This window comes from Oreochromis niloticus, linkage group LG17 (assembly GCF_001858045.2).
Source record: "Oreochromis niloticus isolate F11D_XX linkage group LG17, O_niloticus_UMD_NMBU, whole genome shotgun sequence".
NCBI lineage: Eukaryota > Metazoa > Chordata > Actinopteri > Cichliformes > Cichlidae > Oreochromis > Oreochromis niloticus.
In genome coordinates, this window is record NC_031981.2 from 9,454,683 (window position 1) to 9,475,969 (window position 21,287).

The window sequence follows — 21,287 nt, forward strand, 5'->3', positions numbered from 1 at the left end:
CACTTTTTACAGCTCAAAGTGTTTGCAAATATGTGGGTGTGTTCTGTGCAATCTACAGATGACTGTGTTAATCTGCTACCAACCAAAATTTGCAACACCTTGCAACTGCCAAAAACCCTCCAGCAACCACTCCCCAATCAGTTAGGGTGCATACATTTTTCCCTCGCAACATGTGGTTGTCAGAGGGTTAACCTGGTTGTTCTTTAGGCCTGTGTAAATGAGGCGTTAGGACAACTCTAAGTAACTACCTTTGTAAACAATCTACAAACTATATTTATAACTAACTAAAAGTTAGATACAGTTCATGTTGATCAGCTGTTTATTCTTGATAAATAATGTACTGATTCTTGTCATTATCTTTATAAAAGTGTGTACTTAATATACAGTAACTTAATGTTACACATTACCAAGATGGTATCTGAAAGAGAAGAGTAAAAAGCAAATATAACTTTATGTCAAAATATCACAAGCTAAAAAGCACTGCTTACTGAAGTACTCTGCTTTACTGTTGAGCTGTAATCCCTACAAATATTCCAAACAAGTCAGTGGACCATGAACATGACAAGGAACCTCTTAAATTGTCCAAAATATGTGCACAAAGTGGGGCGATAGCTGCATTTTTCAGACATCATACATGTAGGAACAGGATGCTTTTGCCTCCAATCGAGTCTGCTGTATCTTCTCCCTCATTGCTCTTTCATTCTCTTTGCTTCCAGGCTTCCTGTCTTCGTATGTGCACACCCACAAGGACACAAGCGCACACACGTGCACACACTCGCCCTAGCACAAATGTCAGCCAATATTTCACATTCTCTTCCCCAAAATGTCAGTGCCTTGGACAAAGCTTGTCTGCCTTTCTGGTTTCCCCTACCTCACTGGCTGTCTGCCTTTGTGCTTCCCATCTAAATCTGTTATCATTGCCTGACATTTCACATGCTCGGGGGTCACAGGACAAACTGAATATTTCTAAGGTGTGTCACAAAAGGTTAGAAGTTCACTATGGCATGAAAGTCATAAAATATAAACAGCACTTTGTAGTTTCATAACGTGTGACCTAACGTGAGCCCTTAAAATGTACTAAATCCATAGTAGTAACAGATTTCATAATAAAGGTGCATTCTATTTCAAGTAGGGATGGAAATCTAAAACCAGTTACCAATAGTTCAATTCCCTGGAACTATTAGTCTGCTATTGATTATTGACTATTGATCCTGATAAGCTGATTTCACTTTGTGTGCTGGAAGAGGAAACCAGTGGCGCAGTCTACAGTGTGGCTATGGTCATTACTTTTATTTTTATTGCACAAAATGACAAGAGTGCGATGTTAAAGTGGAAACGACTTCAGCTCTTTGCAAGCATTAGCACAGATGGGATGCTAACGTTAAGCTAGCCAAGAACCCAGAGGGATGTTAAAGCAGAGTGAATGCCAGCCCCAGCCCAGCAGCCAGACCCTGAACTTCAACAGGTAACAAACTGACAAGCAGTCAGGTTGAGCCTCCGTTTTTACCTGTTCATATTTCTACAGTAGAATCACCGTGGCAATCGTTTTAAAGTCGTTTTGTGCTGGTTTTCATCTTTGCTTTGTGGTGTCAGCTTTGTGCTCATAACTAAATGATTTGTGTCCCAAATCAAAGCCAAATCAGTAGATTACAGATCGTGACTGCTGGATTTCACAAAACAGCTTTGAACTATGTTGCTATGTAGTATTTTTCGGTTTTGATGGATGCCAAAAATTTCAGATTTTTCGATCAAAACGTTTAAATTAAACTCACTGATGTATATTTTTTAAGACCATAAAAATACCAACTTTAAAGGTGCAAAAAATAGTTTATTGATTATACGTATTGTCTGGTTATCTTTATATTTAAATACATATAGTATGCTGGAATAAAATTGCAAACAGAAAGTTTGGATCTTTGTTCTATCCCACCCTGATTTGATAAATTAGTTTGCAACATACAGTGAAAACACTACTTCCAACCTATTTCACTTTGCAACTGCAAGCAACCATTCACTAACTGGTTGGGGAACATACATTTTCCCTAGCAACGTGTGGTTGTTACGGGTCTGATCTCTTGGTCTGTACGACAGAAGCCTAAACATAAATCAAGAAGATGGGAGATGTTACTTTATTACATTATTTTACTTTTTTTATGCGGTTAGTTATACCAGTGCTTTTCCTTGCTATGATGAATCAAAATATATACTGTAAAAAGGTCAGGTCAGGTCATTTAGTGTATTTCATTTCTATTTTGTATATTTTTGCTCAAACTAACTGTTTTTAGCTGGTGGACTTTCATTGTTGCGACTGAGATAAAAGAAACAAAGCTCCCAACTGATCAGCTTTGTGTTGTCGGCTGTTTTATCTTTATTACATAAGATTAGATATTTTTCTTCATATTGGGAAGAAAAATAAGGCTTCCCATAATCCTGCATATAAGTCATGAGCGATGGTTGCATAATCCATTTGATTGATTTTCCCCTCAGATCATTATAATGAATGGTTATTTTTGTTCTGAGAACAGACACAAGCTTGCGTAGTTCTAGAGGAATGAAGAGGTAGGCTGTATTTTTTTTAATATTCTTTCTTAAGACCTAAGTTCCTTTGCAGTGCAGTGTTTGCAGTTTCCCATCCTGATTTAGACACTGATTTCAACTCTAATGCAACTCTGTTTGATTTAAATTTAGCTGAGAGATGCATGACCCTGCTGCGCTGCCTGCAGACGCTGTGTGTTCCAGACGGTGATTGTACAGGCTTCTTGTTTTCACTGTCTCTGTCTTGCTACTCTGCTGTTGCTCATTTCATTTCTCACTTTGCTTAATTTTTCCGCCTGTTATCATGTTATTGTGATATTGCTAATGTTTTAGAAAGTAGAAAAGATAATACGGAGCAGAATGAGGGCAAGCAAACACAATCTTCCTTTCAGGTCCCGTGTGGGCAACGATTAATTAACGTGTCAAGAAATATAAACAGTGCGCATTAAAAAACACCATGAAGGTCCAATTAAAAGTCTGATTATAATTTTGATGCCAGCTACAAAACCGTGGACTCTTTTTTGTTGTTGTTGTTTTGTCACAGTCCACTGAAATTATTTGGAAAATCAGCCACATCCCCTCTACTGAGTAACAGACACAAAAGAAAATTACCACTGTAGCTTGGAAAAAACATACCATCTTTGCAGTGTTGGCACCAAAACAAATTAACCCTAAGGGTTTTGGAGGGCCAATGTGTGAGCAGAATACTAACAAAATCCACAATATTCTGGGTTTACAGCAGGTACGTGACAAGGATTTTTAGATGAGGCTTTTTTTCTGGAAAGGTCCCAAAGGTCCAAGCCTAGGATCTATCCTCTATGTGATGAGTGTACTCTAGTGGTGGCCTCTGAGCCTTTTTCCAGCATTGCCTCTCTTATGTTTACTTTTTTATGCTGATAAATGAAGGTTAAAGCTGAACTGTGGGCAACAGAGTAGATCATCCCCATGTGGATAGAGGGATATACATAAACTATCTGAAGTACATGAAGTAATCTGACCTGTAAATCTGAGTCGCCTGATGCATTCTTCCATACCAGGCTTATCACATCCAAAACAACTGGCGTTTATGAAGGTAAGTGCAATTTTGTATATTTTACATTTTCTTTCCCCATATGTTTTTGACTGAATCAAAAAAAAACTGTGTTATATTATTGAAAGTCTCGGACAATATCAATGCAATGAAAGTGTCAGAGCAGCAGACCTGGTAGCTAGCTGATCCCTCTGGAACGTTGCCTGAAACAAAAGTGCAGCCCAAACTTCCCAGAGGATGTTCATTAAATTTAACACTGAGCAAAGGAAACAAACAGTGGTTTATCTCAGTGCAGAAAGTCAATGGTCGCTGTAACACTGTGCGGTTATACTGCATAAACATGTTTATCTTCTGTCGGCCATTTCAAAATTGGCTGTGTGTTTGTGTATGTATAATTTCCACCACAACACACTAAGCCTACTGTATTGTAACATCCAAGGCTCTTATGGTTAAGTAAAACCAAACTAAAAACACTTTAGTTAACTTAAGTACAAAGAAAACAGTAGAGACTGGACTTGTCTATAGGCAAAAAACCCCCAAAACATTTCAAACGTCACAAACAACTAGCTGACCTGAGAGTACCGGATATTGGTATTGGTATTGATATCTGTATCATGTGTTAAAAAAACCAATATCAGTCAAGCTAAACTCAATATAGTTTAATATAGTTCCCTTGCTCCACTTCTAAAACGGCCCTTGGCATTCCAAAATGGGATTGCTGATGCTTGTACGTGTGTTTTAATGTCTAATATCCTTCTTTACAATGTAGGCTGTCAACTGGATTTATAAAAAAGGTTATATACGAAATAAGAAAATAATACACTTTGCAAATATCCCCGTGATTCTATTTGACAGATTACAGGGCACTGAGATATTTACAATTATTTAAATACTAGGTTTAAAAAAAAAAAAAGAAACATATAGAAGATAATTAGCCTTCTTCGGTTACATGTACATTGGACTGGTTACCTTCCATTACATGGTTACAGTACAATAACAAAAAAAGGCTGAGATCGGAGTCATCAAAAGAGCAGGAGTCTTTCTGGGTGAAATAAAAGGCATACTTCATACTGCATGTGTGACAAACTCCAATACAAAGAGCAGTCATCAGTGACAACAAAATCAAGTAAAGACTGCACAGTTGTTTTAATGCATGACAAGCATTTACCTTCCAGTGTGGTTGACACCCTTCTAATATTCACTTGGTGAATGGAAGACTTAAGTGTATTTTGGCTCTCAGGGGATATTAATTTGGACCTTGAGCGCATGTAAAAGTGCTTCGTATACAACTAATTTATGCAAATGACAAGCAGTATGTTAGCCACCTCAGCAGCAACTGCTTTCCACTATAACATATAAGTGTTTTTATGCAAGTCTTAAGATAAAGGAAATGCTTTTTGGCTGCACAGTAACAATTAACGAGATGTTCATATCATTAGAACCCTTGCTGGACACTGTAAAGGGCTTAGAATTTTACATCCTAATAATGCTTATTAGCATCCAGCAACACTCAAACACGTACATATGAGTTTGACATCCTTTAATGGCCTCCTCATCTCAGTTATCTTCTCTGCAGCCCACCTGTATTTTCTGTTTTTTTCCCCCTGGGCACATATTCAAAACTCCATTTAACGGCTCAACCTCCTTCTGTTTGTTTTCTCAGGTTCTCTTCCTCTAACTTTAAGTCGCCACAGGTCCGTGTAATCCACACACGCACTCACACGCATACGCACAAACACACGCTTTTACTCACCCCCACGCATTAGTCTAATCTCCTGTTCGTACCTGCCAATATGACTCACTGAAAATGGATCAGGGAATGAGGGACTTTCTTATTTCCTCAGTGCCAGTCCAATAAAAAACACTTCACAGCAATAGACACATACGCCCACACACACACGGCTCAGTGAGTCAAATGGTTATCCATTTTTAATGACATATGGACAGCTTGACCTAGTATTGCTGAGCTCTGTCTCCGGGGTCGGTGTGTGTGGTGTTTTGTAGAGGCAGAGGCAGGCTGGGGACAAACTAGTGTGTGTGGATGTCTAGTCCTGCAAAATCGTTTTTCGTGTGTGCACCCTAAATATAGTTTGCATGTGGGTGAAGTGATTAACATTTTGTAATGTTTTGCAATCAGTCACACCACACAGGTCAAAAACATTGATGATTGTCTGACTTAATAATCTCACCTGTGCATATTTCCCTCCCTGTCTGTTTGCTAGCAGTCTAGCGTCCACAGTTTTTAAGATATCATTTTCAAATTTTGTGTGATGGTAGATACCAATGACAACTCGAGTGAAAATTGGGGTCAAGGTCAATTCCACACCAGATTTGAAAATCAGTAAAAATGTTGTATTATACACAATTTTTCATGGATTGTCTTCAAACATCACAACAATATACTAGACCTTGTGTGACATCATACTGTAATTAAAACAGGCTGACGTCAGCATGTGGTAATAAATACATCATAAAGCATCAAAGGTTTATTATAACTCTCACTCTTTGGGGGGAGTTGCGCTCTCTGAGTGCTGTTGTTGGGTTTTTCTCTCTAATACTATTGGATCTTTACCATATAATATTAAGCGCCTTGAGACAACTGTTGTTATGAATAGCTTCTATATAAATTAAACTATATAAAGTATATGTTTTTGGAGCAGGTTGCTGGTAGCAAAGTGCCTAAAGATTCAATTTCAAATAGTTTTTTTTTCCTAAGTTGTTTGTTGTCTGTGTAGCAATAACAGTGGTTCATCCCTTTTGTTAGGTGCATGTTTTATGCTTAATAAAAGCTTAAGATAAACTTTAAAAAATCACAAGTGGAGTGGAGTACAGTGGAAAGGTGCTCGAAACACATCCAGACAGTTGTATATGCACTTTCATAGCAGTATTAGTCATTCAACCATGCACTCACACCACATACTTTTCTCCCTGTGCCCTCGGTGTGACCTTGGCTTCTATCCTCCCTCTGGGTCAGCATTCATCTGTCTCAAACTCTCTCTGTGAGTGTGACAGAAAGGTCACCCATAGAAAAAAGGCTTACAAATTTTTAATTCACTATAATTACTCATTACATGTGTACATTTATTGTCAGCAGTCCGGGACTAAGCACAGTATTGTCTTCTAATCTTTTTTCTTCAATTCTCCCAGTTAAACAATGAGTCATCTATTGCAGCATATATTGTCTCTGGGGTATTTTTAATTTATTGTTTGTCATTGTTTTCATTGTGCAACACCAATGTGTGTGCTATTTGAGCAAACCGAAGCCCTAACACAATCAGACATCATCATTTTAATATGAAACGCACACGAGTTCCTGCAGTATTTATAGTGGTAGTTATTAGACATGAAACAAAAACTAGTAGCAGTGGGAACCTTTAAACTTTCAGTTTTCATTAGATAATTTTAATGTAGCAGTACTGGGTATTTAAGCTATTCTGACAACGTTCCCAAAGAATTAGATGAATTAAATTTTTTTTGAATGGGCTCCCTTTTCATGTGCATGTCATCTGAATGAACGGAGAAAGGTCAGAATATATTCACAACCATTAAACACACAAAGACTAACAAACTTGTACATTAAATCTAGATCACAGAACCGTGTATGAGGATGAAACTGTTGTGTGCAGAGCACAAAGTTATCTGACTGTTCGGACTCCTGGTTTACCCAGAAAAAGGAAACGGACACGTTATTTACACACAGATTGACTGTGCGTGCATGTGTCTGTGTGTAAGCCTCAGAAAAATATGACTCACTGTTGTCATGGGGAAAGAAGAGCAGTGAGACTGAGGAGAGATTTACTGAACCATGTAAAACACACACATCAGACACATGCGTACAGTAATGCACAACTTGAATCAAGTACATTAATGAAACTGCAGCACCTATAAATCCCCACACGCTTCTGTAGCAAGGTAAATGTGCACACACATGTAAATGAATAACATCAATTTCGAAAGGAAAAAGAAAATATGAATTTAAAGAGAGAATATTCACAGCCCTGTAAACACCCTCGCTCACATCGACACACGCTGAGAATCTGTACCCGGTTATAACAGTGCTGAGATCACAGACACAGATGCGCTCACCAGAAACTAAACAAACCAAGCTAATATGCACACACACATGCAAGACCATCCAGACATCCCTTTCCCCTTTCATGTCTGACCTGCATGTATGAACACAGCATAGTTCACAGTGATTAAAAAAAGAATTTCCTTAGCATGACATCTCATAAAAACTCCCATGCAGAGTGGAAGAACCAGTTACCTCATTAGTCTGGGCTGCCAGTCAAAGGCACTGCAGAATATCCACAGTAATTCCACTTTAGTGGGGCTTTGCGGCCCCTTATATAAATGAAAAGGTCTATAATGATCCTTCTGGTGTATGAGGAGTATATGTCATTATCCTATAAAACAGCGGTCCCCAACCGGTATCGGTCGGTGGGTTTGGTTGGTCCACAAGAGTTGAGGCTCGGGTGTGAAATTTATGGTTTTCAGGGTTTTTATTGTTTTTTTGTGTTATCTTTTTTTTAAATCATTTTTATCGTTAACTCGGTTTCCCTGGGTCTTTTCCACTGTATGAATAAATCTTCATTTTTTTGGTACTGGTACTGGTTTTATATTGTTTTATTTATCCGCAACACCTTAAAGGCTGGTCCGTGAAAATACTGTCGGACATACCGGTCCGTAGCGCAAAAAAGGTTGGGGACCACTGCTATAAAAGACCAAAAATAACAGATGAACTGCATTATCATTTCGATAAAGAAAAAGTTTGTCAATGACTTGCTGTAGTTGCTCACCTGCATTCTGATCAACTACAATCTGCCTAATACTGAAAGAGCAGTAGCCATATTCATAAAAGGGCAAAAGTGCCCATTGAATGACAGATATGACCTTGAACATCAGGATGGTTAGAGTGAAGATTAAGTGATCATTGGATTTAATTGTAAGTTCTTGAGGAGTAGCAATTCTCATGGACTGTAGGTGGATGGACCAATGGCTTCCTATCAAATAAGCTCACGAGACCTTACAGGAGCTACAGGATGAGCTGAAAATGTCTAATTCGTTTTCTGTCAAAAAGAAGTAATTCTTAAACCTTATTTTATGAACCTTTGGCCTTTTGATTAATTTTTTTAATTAGTTATTAGTCTCACATATTTAAAAAAAAAATTGGTATATTCTATCACCATGTCTCTATTCTAGTTCTGTTTGTATTAATGGTGCCAATTGTTTGTTGGCCTCCAAAGCCAAGATAGCAGCCACGGAGACTTTTTAACCATTTGAGTACAACACACAGGTACTTGTAGAGCGCTTCTTGTAGCCATACTTGACACTATAAACAATATATGTATTCAAAATAGCGAGAATAAGTATGGAAAAATGTGATTTGATATACAGCATATGAATTTTGATATTTTAAATAGCTAGTCAAAACCATTTCAATCACATTACCCTACAGCAGAACACATCCAGCTATCCATCTTTTCCCCCCTCTAATTAAACACAAATAGAAACAGACGAGAGGGACAAATTGGGAGGCCACAGAGCGCTTGGGCAGCCATGTGATTTAGTGTCGACATTGATTCGGAGTGATAGACAGAGGGAAAAAAAGGAACAAAGATGGAGGAAAAGAAAGAAAGAGTTTATTGTTAGCTACTTTGATGTGAACGTAGATACAGAGAAGGAGAGGTGGATGACAATGGAATAATAAGGACAAGAGGCAGACAGAGTAGCCATTGTAGGAAAGAGTGACATGAATATGGAGAGCGCTGCAAAACGTTCTGACATTTCACAACTGTTTCTGGACACTATTCTGTGAAACGTGCTTCTTTAACTCCTCTCAGTCTTTATTGTACAATTTCAGCAAAAGTAGTGTGTTTCAGCATCGTAATTCTATGGATATAGGCCTCAGAGGAGCAACACATTTCTCGGCTGCAGCCCACACCATAGCAGGAAGGACAGAGCCACACAAAGACGGAGAGAGAGAAAGATGTGTGATGATGGTTAGAGACAAAGCGCTGCAGTACAATGCAGACATAGGCTTCCCTCCGTCACAGACTGCTCATTGTGCTGCTCTGTGTGAAGTGTTTGTGGTAGAAAACTAACTGAGGAAAGAGAAGGGGATGGAGGGGAGGACAAAAAGGAGAAAGTGTGTGTGTGCCCACACTACTACATGATGGTTGAGCTGGTTGTGTGAATAGGCTGCTAGAAAGTGTGTGGCCGTGGTTTGTGTGTGCCCACTGGTCAGAAGGGAGGGGTCACCCTGGGTGTCATCGTTCGTGTTCCTGCTACATGTAAAGTACTTTAACTCGGTGTAACAGGCGACCATTCGCCTGCAGCCATACAAAAGCCTCTCCGCAGCAATGATAGTTGTTAGAGATAAACTGAAGCTGATTGTATTCAACGCAGTAGTATCTACACAGCCTTGACCATTCAGTCAAATGAAAAGCCAAAGCTGGTAATAAAACATACAGATGCTAGCAGGCTATGTAAAATGAAACTGATTGCTATGAATGGTACATGAAAGATAAAACCTAATGTCGGAATTTGAAACAAAAAAAACAGAATATTAGGTGTGACAGCAAAGTGATATTGTGTGATTAAAAACAATTAGAATCAGAACCGATTACAATGTCATATTTTCTAAAAGCCTCTGGATCACTCCTCCAGGCAAAACAATGCCCAAAGGATCTAAAAACCTTAGGATAACTTCTATGAGAGCTGAAATGTAACATGCATAGAGATCCTTTATTTATTTAAGTCCACTATACTTGGTTTGGGAGGCTTATGTTATTACTGCTAAGATGCTGAAGTGTAGCAGGTATAGTGTTTACCATTCTCACCATGCAGCATGGAGCTAATGGGAATGTCAAACTTTCTTTAATGCACTTGGAAAAGGCCGCAGCTGGAGGAAAGGGTTAGGGCAAAGACGTTATAAGGCTCAGACACAACACTCAAAGAGCCACCCATCTGCTTTATAGCAACCAAACCAGTAAATACATGAGCTAATCGTGTTGGTGCAGAGATAAGATGTCATGACAGTTTCAGCTGTGTGGTGGCCGGTGTTTCTACTGATGTAGGTAAGAGTGCTAAGCATTTTTTTTGCATTCTTTCCAATAATGTGTACCATTAGCATGGTATGTGTTTAGTAATGATGGATTAATCTGATACCAATAAATACAGGGCGAGTACTGTTGATACCAATACTGATACTGATGCTTTTAACCAATAAGGTCAGCTTATATTGGGCAGAAAGCTCTGTGCCATGATTCACACAGATGCAAATTCGGAATACATTTTAACAAACACAAAAAGCACTGTGATTTTTACTTTCCACAATTAATACAATAAAACACAGCGTTCAGTTTTTCACATATTGTAAAACTGAGTTTTTTAGAGAGCTGGAATGTAAATGGGCCTGTCTCTAAAGCACTCGGAAATTCTGTTGTCTAAATGTGCTACAGGCTACACATAAAATAGATGTGACAGTCAACATGAAAAGGTTCCAACACTGTTCAAAGTGCATGTTTGAGGTGGGGGTTTTTTCAATAAAAAAGTGAGTATTTTACACATATCACTGAGCTGCATTTTGAATTTAGAGGATAGAAACACAGTTGCATCGATATGATATCAGTTGAAATCGATACTATCGGTATTTGGATCAATCTTCCCCCTGGAGTGTTTAATGCTCTGGTGCGATACATATAACATGCACGAAGGAGCTTTTTAAACTTCTTTTGTGGCAAATTCACCAAACTTTTTAGGCATTTTTAATCAGATTTGATTGGTGATTCACCACATGTGGTTTTTTTGGGGTTCCACAGACTATTGAAATTAAAGTTATGCCTCTTTCATTGTTCATTTTGATAGACGACTGGTCTTGGAAACCCACAATAACTGCTCAGGCACTGCCAAGATGACTTCTGAAAAGCAGGACTTGCTTCTAAAGGAACTTTGGTTAATTCATTCTAATTTATTCAAATAGCGTCTGTTGCAAATATTAAAGCATCACCAAGGCATTTGACTTAAATCACTGATCCTACAGTTTGTATGAGGCTTAGGCCTTTGGAGAATATTTGTACTTTTAAACTACCATCTTCCTGGGTTATTATGCTACAGGTGAAAATAAAAAGGAAATTTCTTATTGGCCATTTCTAGAGGCACATTGTGTACAGACTCTGTGATACTGGCCTGTGCAATGTTTCTGAGCACACTGGCAGATGGAGAACAGAGCCTGGAAGGGAAGCAGAATCAGATGTCATCGGATTAATAGACAAATATTACATCTTTCTCCAACTTGTATGCGGTGTGCCCTTCAAAAGTCTGATTTCCTGGCACTTGACGCGAAGAACGTAATCATCAGACAAAAAAAAAGGTTTTTAAAAAGTCCCACACGAGTGACATGAACTGCTAATTCTCATTATAAATGTATTAGATATTCTATAACATTAGAATATTATAGTGTGTAGAAATGGCTGTCAGATTTCTGAGACATGCTTTATGTGTCTCACAGTGTGAATTCACACTCAGCTGCAGCCATTTCTTAAGGTGGCAGAAAAAATAGTGTCATTTCCACAGTCACATGGGCAAGTTGGAACAAAAGTTGCTGTGTGTGTGTTTGTGTTACTTTAGTGGTGTGATGGTGAATGTCGGTTTGTGTGTGTGTATGTGAGTAGGGGGGATCCGAATGAACCAATCGTTAAAGCATGTCTGTCCAAGAAAGTCAACCACCTACACGTTCTAGCATCCACACGCACACACACACTCACAATAAAGACAAAGGAAGAGAAAAATGCACACATGAACAATCTGTTAATCAAAGTCAGTCTTGTTCACTCAGCCCCCACCACACACACACACACACGCACAAAAGACAAAACAGGAAGGAAGTGAGGAAAGTTGGAGCATTCAGTTTAAGCTTGGACCCCCTACAACAGTTTCTCTTTAGTGGTTTTCAGTTTGTGGCATGCATTGTCCCGTGTGTGTGTGTGTGTGGTGCCTTGTGTCCTGCACATACGTCAGTGTGAATGGATGAATAGGGGAGGTGCGACCAAGGACAAAGTGGGCGGCGCTGGACACACAACAGCCTTGCTCTCTGTCTTTTTTTTTCTGTATCATTATCCCTCTCCTCTCACTCTGTCTGTCACCTTTTATTATCATACGTTCACATTTCTGGCTTTCATCTCTGTATTTTGTGTCTTTATTTCGTCTGTTTATTCATTCACAGTTCCCCCTTTTTGTTCTTGCTGTCTTTTTTTCCAGAAAGCTCAGTGGTCACACTGCTTCAGTCATTATTTCTACTCCCACTGGGGCTACAAATGGACAAAGTCTTATTCCAGCAGCCACCAGCCAATCAAAGAAATGCCTGGAGCGTGCGAGCGCCACCAGCAGACACACACACAACAGGCTGTGGCTGGAACTGTGTAGGGTGTTCTGTAGTTTCTAGTTTCATGCAGGGATGAATAATTAGCTAAAAATATCTGTAAATGCTGGAGTGCATGTTAGTGAGCAATTCTGATCTGTAAAACTGGGGGAGTGGGGACATAAGATTTGAACTCCCTATTATGTAAAATCCCCTACTATGCCTAAATAAATTATACAACTACGATTTGCCAACAGGGAATTTTATTCAGTGTAAAATCGTAAATCAAGAATATTTTTTTCCTTTTTATATTGTAATGAAGTTTGTATAAATTGCTAGTGAGAAAATGTGTAAATGATAGACTGTGAATTGGTGTGTGATTATTTGCATTCTACATATTGGCTTTGTTCATCAGAGCATCAATATACTAATTGGTGGCTGTGAGGAAAATGCTTCAGAATGAGGCCAGGTACCACTTGAAAACACAATAGATTATTTATAAATCCACTAATTAAATGGTGAACCTTCTTGAAAAAGGAAACCCCACCCAAATTAAAAAGCTTACATTCAAAGCTCCTAATTGTCACCACTCAGGTTTGTATTTACCAAATGTGAACTGCTTTTTGAAATGAAAAGACTTCTGTTCTGGACCAGATCCAGATGTAGCTGAGCAAGGTTGGCCATATTAAAGCAAACAAATATTAAACAGCATATCCAAGCACACGGACACAGTTTAGTACCTTTAGTTCCCTCCCTCATTAACGTCATGAAAGTGTGAAGACATATGGTCTCCCCAGATGGTCCCTCAGTCTTACCCTTCAAGGTGAAAGACAGATTTAAGATTTATGTGGCCAGGCAAGTTCATTATTCTTTCTTAAACATAATTTCTGGTAAATATTCATTTTGTTAAAATTCATAAGCCAACTTTATTTCTTAGAGAGCAACAGGGGAACCATACATGGCATAGCTCAGCCATTAAATACATTATTATCATATTTCTGAATGCCACTTGGCAGTTTATCTATTCTACAGCTGCATATATTTGAAGTTCTAAAGCTGGATCTAATACTGTATTTTTAGCAATGCTAATATAGTGGTTTAAACATTAACTGAACACGGTTAATGCTGCTCCCCAGTTCAAGACCAGAAGGTGACACAAACCCCTTGGGGGTTGCATGAGGAAGGGCATCCGGCGTAAAGATCTGTCAAATCAAATATGCAGAGCTACATGCTGTGGCGAGCCCTTGTGAATCAGAAAGCTGCCAAAAGAAGCTTCTTCTAATGTTGTCTCTGTTCATAGTTTCATGTCACATGACCAGTACTGGAGGCCTTCATCATGCCAGCCCACAATGGACACTCCATCGAACTACAGAACAGGTTGGTCATTATTTTCTCTGTTGCACGGCTTGAAAATTTACCACACAAAAGAAGAAAAACAAAGATATGTGACTGAGTATTGGAAACTTACAATCTCTTTAAGAAACCAGCTATAGTATTAATATAATACTAAAAACACTAAAGGACTATCACAGCATGCAAATTAAGGATAGCTAACCATATTCTTCTGGCATTTGGGAGATGCGGATGTATTTGTATAGCGCTTTACTTAGTCCCTATGGACCCCAAAACGCTTTACACTACATTCAGTCCTCCACCCATTCACACACACATTCACACACTGGTGATAGCAAGCTACATTGTAGCCACAGCTGCCCTGGGGCGGACTGACAGAGGCGAGGCTGCCGGACACTGGTGCCACCGGGCCCTCTGACCACCACCAGTAGGCAACGGGTGAAGTGTCTTGCCCAAGGACACAACAACTGAGACTGTTGGAGCCGGGCTCGAACTGGCAACCCTCCGATTACAAGACGAACTGCCAACTCTTGAGCCACGATCGCCCCATATTATGGGAAAAGTAAGTGCTGATCAGCAAATTTAGATACCTGATGTTGATCCATTGGGTTAGTTTCTATCCTATTTCAGCAAGAGTTCACCAAAGCAGAGAATCTGTGTTTCAAAAAGTGCTTATAGTTATAAGATGGCTGCTTTTCTATTATGATTAGGAGCTTCTCATCATACTATCCTCTAAACACTTTTCTAGCACCACAAAGTTCAGTGTTAGGGCATTTATTATTTGCTTTTTAAATAATCCCTTGAGGGATTTTTTACAAAAAAAAGTATTATTTTGCTGTTACGCTGATAATACACTGGTATCTCCCTTTGATTCCTGAAGACTCGACCAGAGTGGGAATGTCTGAGTGAATATAGTACTTTGGTGCAGCTGAAATATCCCTAAAAGTGTGGATGGCCGTGACATTTTGTGCTGGAGTTCTTAATCATAAGGTCATTATGATTAAGAGATTAATCATATTGAAATTCTATGAAATTTGAAATCAATAGACCTTAGCTTTTCAAAAGATCCTTCATCACTTCAAAATTTCTATTTGCCCTCAATCTGTGCATGTATCCATAAGAACACTGCCAAAGTCATCTGCAGGGATGATTTCCAAGTTGGTTGACGTTGGATTTCAAGCAATTTCTGATAAGCATATGGCCTGGATGTACTATAAATGGTTTTGTTCCAGAGTGAAGAATCAAATTTGGAGCACTTTAAACATTAAAGCTCAATTCTCACTGAAGATATCTGGAATAAAAGCAAAGTAAATCACAAGCTTCTGTTGAATTCATGAGTCATTTCATGATGGTAGTGGAGGAGTACAGGGAACAGAACAGAAGAGAGGCTCATTTTGTTTTTGACAACTAAACATTTAAGTTTCTGGTTGAGAATTGTCTCTGTCCTTCAGCAGATCTGACAGAGTCCTCTCTGCATTGACAGGTTAAAGACTGTAGCATGTCTCATTTAGGTCATGTTCTCAAAATGTCCAGAAGCCTGAAAGCCTGGCTGCAAAGGTTTGACTGTCTGATATGTGCCCTTTTGTCTTACATCCCACCTAGGCAACAGACAAAGTGAGTCATCTTCAGTCTTTTAATAACACAGCATGTCCTTTTGGAAAAAGAAAAAGAAAAGATTTCTACACACGCACAACTATCTTTTTTTTAATGTGACAGTCTCGCTAGTACTAGTCAAAGACTTATTGATATTAAATGATCATCAGTGTGTACTGAAGTATTTGGAAAAATTACACAGTGGATAGAGCAGTTTATTTTTTGGCAGGAGCCCATGAAGATAATATAATTTCTTTGCAGTGCCTGAACCTTACATGCTAAAAACAAATCTGACAGTTACATGAAAAAGTACATATGTTGCATTCAATTCATTGCTTAGTAAAATCCATTTCAGTGTTTAGTATCATGTCAAAAAACGTTTTGGATCACAAGTTTATTTTGTTTTCCAAAAAATAATTCAGCAGGATCTATTCGAATTGTTATGTGTTTAATTATTTATGACCTGTTCCTGTAATGAAGTTATAATAAAATAAGTGTTGCCAGGTCAAAGCCAGTAGAATTATAAGGATCATTTTAAAAATAATACATGTTAGGAAAGTCTGACCTTGAAGAAGAGGTCAAAGGTCCAAAGTGCAAACAATGGCAGTAAGAAACTGTTTTGTAAAGCTCTATAAAGTATTATTATCATTTTAACATTTAAATCAATCTATTGACCTTGAAGGAAAGATCAGACATGACGTCAAATATTACATAATTTAAATATTATACTGTACTTTCTATATGTTGACAATAAACACCACACTTGTAACATCATAGTTTCTAAGTTTTCATCCATTTTAAACCAATAAATAATCAAGTTGACCATTCAAGATGAAGTTTAATGGATTGTTAACATGACCCCACTCTACACCCCTACAGAATTTTATCAGAATTCATGGTTTATGTTCATGTTTAAAGACAGAATGCCACCAAAAACATAATCTGTAATAAGATTATGGTGTCAGAAACATTGACAACATTAAGACATTAATGACATTAACATTAACCAATTTTAAGATTTACATATTGCCTATAACACTGTTTTGCATCAGATTAATTAATCATATATCTTGGGACCTGGCAATCTTGGGACCTGGCAATCTGGTATTGTTAATTTGGAATGTACCACACACCAGCAGCAGCAAGCTTGAACCATGGAGCTGCACACCATAACCCAGATGACACACACCTCGGGACACACCCGGAGGTCCTTTGTCCTTGCCAACACAGTTCAGAGACACCTTGGGAGGCTGAACAGTGTTAAGAGAGTGTTTTAATAGTGCATCTGAACTGTTTTGCCATTTTATACCTCTTTTTGAACAGGTTAGCATAAGTCTTACATGTCCGCAGTCCACACTGCAAAGTACCACAAAGCTATATTTCAGTATCTGTGCTTTGAAATCTACTAGTTTAACACCATAGTAGTAAAAGAAGGCCTTCACGGGTTTAGAAATACACCTTAATAAGAGACATGGGTTCAAATATAATTATAACTTTATTTTTAAAAAATTGTAATTGTCAATAACAAATGGGAAGAAAAAAAAACAATGTGGCACAATATCTATAGGTCTAAATGCTGCCCTGAAGACTAAAAAGGAAATAGGATGGTATGGGAGTATAGTATAATACTCCCTGCACTGCTGGTAAGTCAGTGCAGGGTGAAAGGAGGGGGGATAAGGACAGACACACACACACACTGCACACCAAATTTTCCACCCAAGGTGCTGTAAAATAAGGAGGATTGTGAAAAAGAATGACCACCAAGACAGTAGCACTACAACTAGTTGTCCACCCCAGTCCCATCCAGCAACAAGGAACAAACATGATTAGTTATCAGCTGAATTCAGTGGGTTATGATTTCAGTCATGACAGATAATAATAAAAATAGCCCTCATAACACAGGAGAGAAAGGTGCATATATGCACAGGAGTAGCCACAATAAAATGTCAAAATGTGTATCACTGCCAAAGCTAAAGATGATGCCAGCTAAACCAACACTTATCTGTTAAAGCAAACCACCCCACTGGAGAAATGGCCGAACAGCGCTACAGGGGGCAGGTGAAACAATAACCCAGTTCAAATCCACCATTATGCCAGGTATATTCACCACACGAGACAGTTTCAGGCCAGACAGCAGAAGGCACGCTACGTCAGACAAGACAATGGCTGGCAAACCCACATGAGGCAAGACAGCAGATCTTCGGGGAAGTATAATGGCCAGTGAAGAGTTCTACAACCTTGGATGAGTGCAACCACAAGCCTGAAGGCATCAATGAAACACTGACCGTCGACTGAGGCGTGGCCGTAACGGCAAGCAGCGACCTAGAAATTAAATTTACGTGTTAGATCAAATGTAGCAGGCTGCACAAAGCAGGCAAAGTGCCTCCAAAATCAGCTCACCTCAGAATAAGTGGATGCCTTATCGCAGTGGTAAGTGTCTGCTTCCTCTGCAACAGCCAGGGAAGAAATAGCCGGCCACAGGTTAGTGAATATCATACTACTGTCAGCTTACAAAGGCATGCTATGAGTAGGACACGATATGCAGCATACCTTGTTTGTTGTATTTAAAGTCGATTAAAATCATGTTAGATTGCACTGAAATTTACCCAGTCATGTGACCACTAACCACTTGACGTTAACTTGCCCACCAGATTGGATGTGCAACAATGTAAGGTCAGGTGAATAAGATTAACCAAAGTAATCGCAGGGAGGGTTTTGGTGTAAAACCATCATTGTCACAGATCTTACACACTGAGAGCCAGCAAGCTCAAAAAATCACTCACCAACTAATGACAGATTACAAATTTTTCCCCTTGCAACTGATTGTTGTATCACGTACAATGTGGCCACAATATCATGCGAACAACGTCCATTCTTCACCTTATTAACTTACCTCGGAAAAAAAAAAGAATAGCATGGATGCCTCACTTTTAAATATATGACCCTGTGTTATTGCAGTCTGATTGGGTGTAGATTCTGTCTCGATTTTTGCAAAAACAGCGTGTGCGCTCATGAGATAAAAGTAATTTAATAATGTACATATATTATTACAACATGGAATTTGTGTTCGTGCACGTGTATTTGTGTGACAGAGAAAGGATAAACCAATACAATATGTTAAAATTAAAGGTTACAAATCCACAATTTTCAGAGGTGTTCACAACAGGCTCCACTTACAATATTTAGTCGTAGGCTGGTGGTGTGTGTATGTCCCAAAGCAGTGTAACAGTAACAAAGACACAGTCTGAGAGGGCACAGCTAAGCGTATGTGTGTGTGTCTGTGTCTAGAGTTGAAGTGAGCTCTCAGCCCAGGTATAATTACATGGAGGCGTGCTCAATCTGGCTGCATTTATCAGGAACTTATCACATTCATTTAGCCGTCATTGCCATAGTAACCAAAAAGCCTCTTTTCGAACATTATTCTTCAAATGATTCCACGCTGCCGAAACCAACGTCATCAGATCTCCTTATAGACCAGAAAGGGAGCGACTGTGTGCGCCGGTGCCAGTATACCTGCATGTGTGCATGTAAATTAATCTCCGGTATACCCGGTCACAGCATGGGTCGGGGAGTTGGAAGAGAGACAGGCAATGAGAGAGGAGAGGGGGCAGATTTGAGAGAAGAAGAAAAAAAGAGTGAGAGAGAGCATACTGTGCAAGAGTGCAATGCTGTTGCTAGGTGGAGCAAGGCTGGTGCTTTGAAGCAGAGATGTTTTTGACTGCACTTAAAAAATCTCTCTCGCAAATGCGCAAAAATGTGCACAACATTAAAAAAAACAGGAAAACACACTTTTCCATACGCTCACTGCCACTGCATTCCTAAAACTAAATAACACAAATACACACTGGCTTGTGGAAGTTAGAACCGGCGTAGAGAGACACAAAATACCAGAACATGAGATGAGGTTTGGAAAAATAGATAGAGATTGAGCAACACAGCCAATAAAATGCTAGAAGGCAACAATAAGCATAGATAGAAAGATTATGTTAAAGTAGACAAGCCATGTTAGTTGATTTGGGGCAAAGATAGAAACAGAGAGAGCATGCTAGGAGATGGACCAAAAACAGGCAAAAGAAAAAAGTACTGGGGAACAGAAGACTAAAATGAGATTAACAGAGTAAAGGAAGATGAATTGGTTCAGTAGCAGCGCCACTGTACAGCTGCTCTCACTCCATTATAGCACACAAGGAAGTAGAGACACATAAAATTGAATTTACAGCTATACACGCTAACATTTGCATGGCACTGGTGGGAAACACAGGGTCAACACCCAACTGTTTTACTGCTGGTCAGAACAGTGATAGCAACAAGATGTTTAACCCTTTGTTAAAGAGCATGGACACCGCATCCATGGCTGTCCTTCTGCCTCATACATTCTTTGGAAGAGCTGCCTATGGACTGTTAGCAAACAAGCTAGGCCAACTAGTCTTTAGCTATGTCCCAATTCAGGGGCTGCATACTTCGGAGGACCCAGCCTTCACGGCCTTCGCGGCCTACGTGGCCTACGTCCTTCGAAGACCTAGAAGGCCGGAAGTGCGAGGCTCTGAAATGGGACGGTCTAGCCTTCAGATTTGCGTCACCAGCTGTCTCGGTGGAGTTTAATAAACTCATCCTGCTCCTTGCTCCCTAAAATATAACAGGACAATGGAGTAAATTCTCTACCATCTCACACTTCTGTTTAGTCAGTTTTCTGTTTGACGTTTATTCAGCCGATTTACTCAGGAACAAATAAAACACTGAAAAAAGCTAAACAATAACATTTTTTAAGTTATGTAAGTGACTTACATATCATGTTTAATCTGAGTAGCGAAAGACTGCGGGGTGGGGGGCGTTTGAAAACGATGTGCCGGGAGTTCAGTGTTCTCGCCAGCTCTAGTGAGCCGTGACCACTCGGTCAGCTATCGAGCTGGTGGGGTAACAGACGTCTCCGAAAACGTCGGAGCACTTTTGCAAATATGTCTTGATAAACCGAGCAGATATTTGAAGTTTACACAGCTACATTCTCGCCTGAAAATATGTTAAAAGTTTATTTTGTGTCCCAGAGTAATAAGAGTAATATTAACACTAAGTAGCTGCCACCATTGTTGGAAACTGGAATTGGCTGGGCCGTACTATGAATTATGGGATAGGGTTGGGCCACAAAGGATACTCCCGACCCATCTCTCAAATCCGCGGAAATGAAGGACGCATTTGTTGGCCACATTTGGAGCCGTCATCAAATTGGGACAGCCTTTGTCGCCTAACTGTGACGTAATTAGCCGTCAAATGCGGCCTCTGAAGGATGCAGCCCCTGAATTGGAACATAAGCTAGTTAGGGTGAATGTTCTGGTATTGACAGTGAATCTTACTAAATACTAGCTAGTCATAGAAATATAGCTTAAAATCAATCTGAAAATTGTTACATATTAACTAATT

General features: G+C 39.2%; 1 long non-coding RNA gene across 1 annotated transcript; it reads left to right on the forward strand.

The window, feature by feature from the left end:
* Positions 1-3,117: 3,117 nt before the first annotated feature.
* On the forward strand, positions 3,118-13,299 carry LOC112842688 (uncharacterized). The gene is made up of 3 exons (XR_003214648.1): positions 3,118-3,607; positions 5,229-5,259; positions 12,827-13,299. It is a non-coding gene; the product is annotated as an uncharacterized LOC112842688 (long non-coding RNA).
* The last annotated feature ends 7,988 nt before the right edge of the window (positions 13,300-21,287 follow it).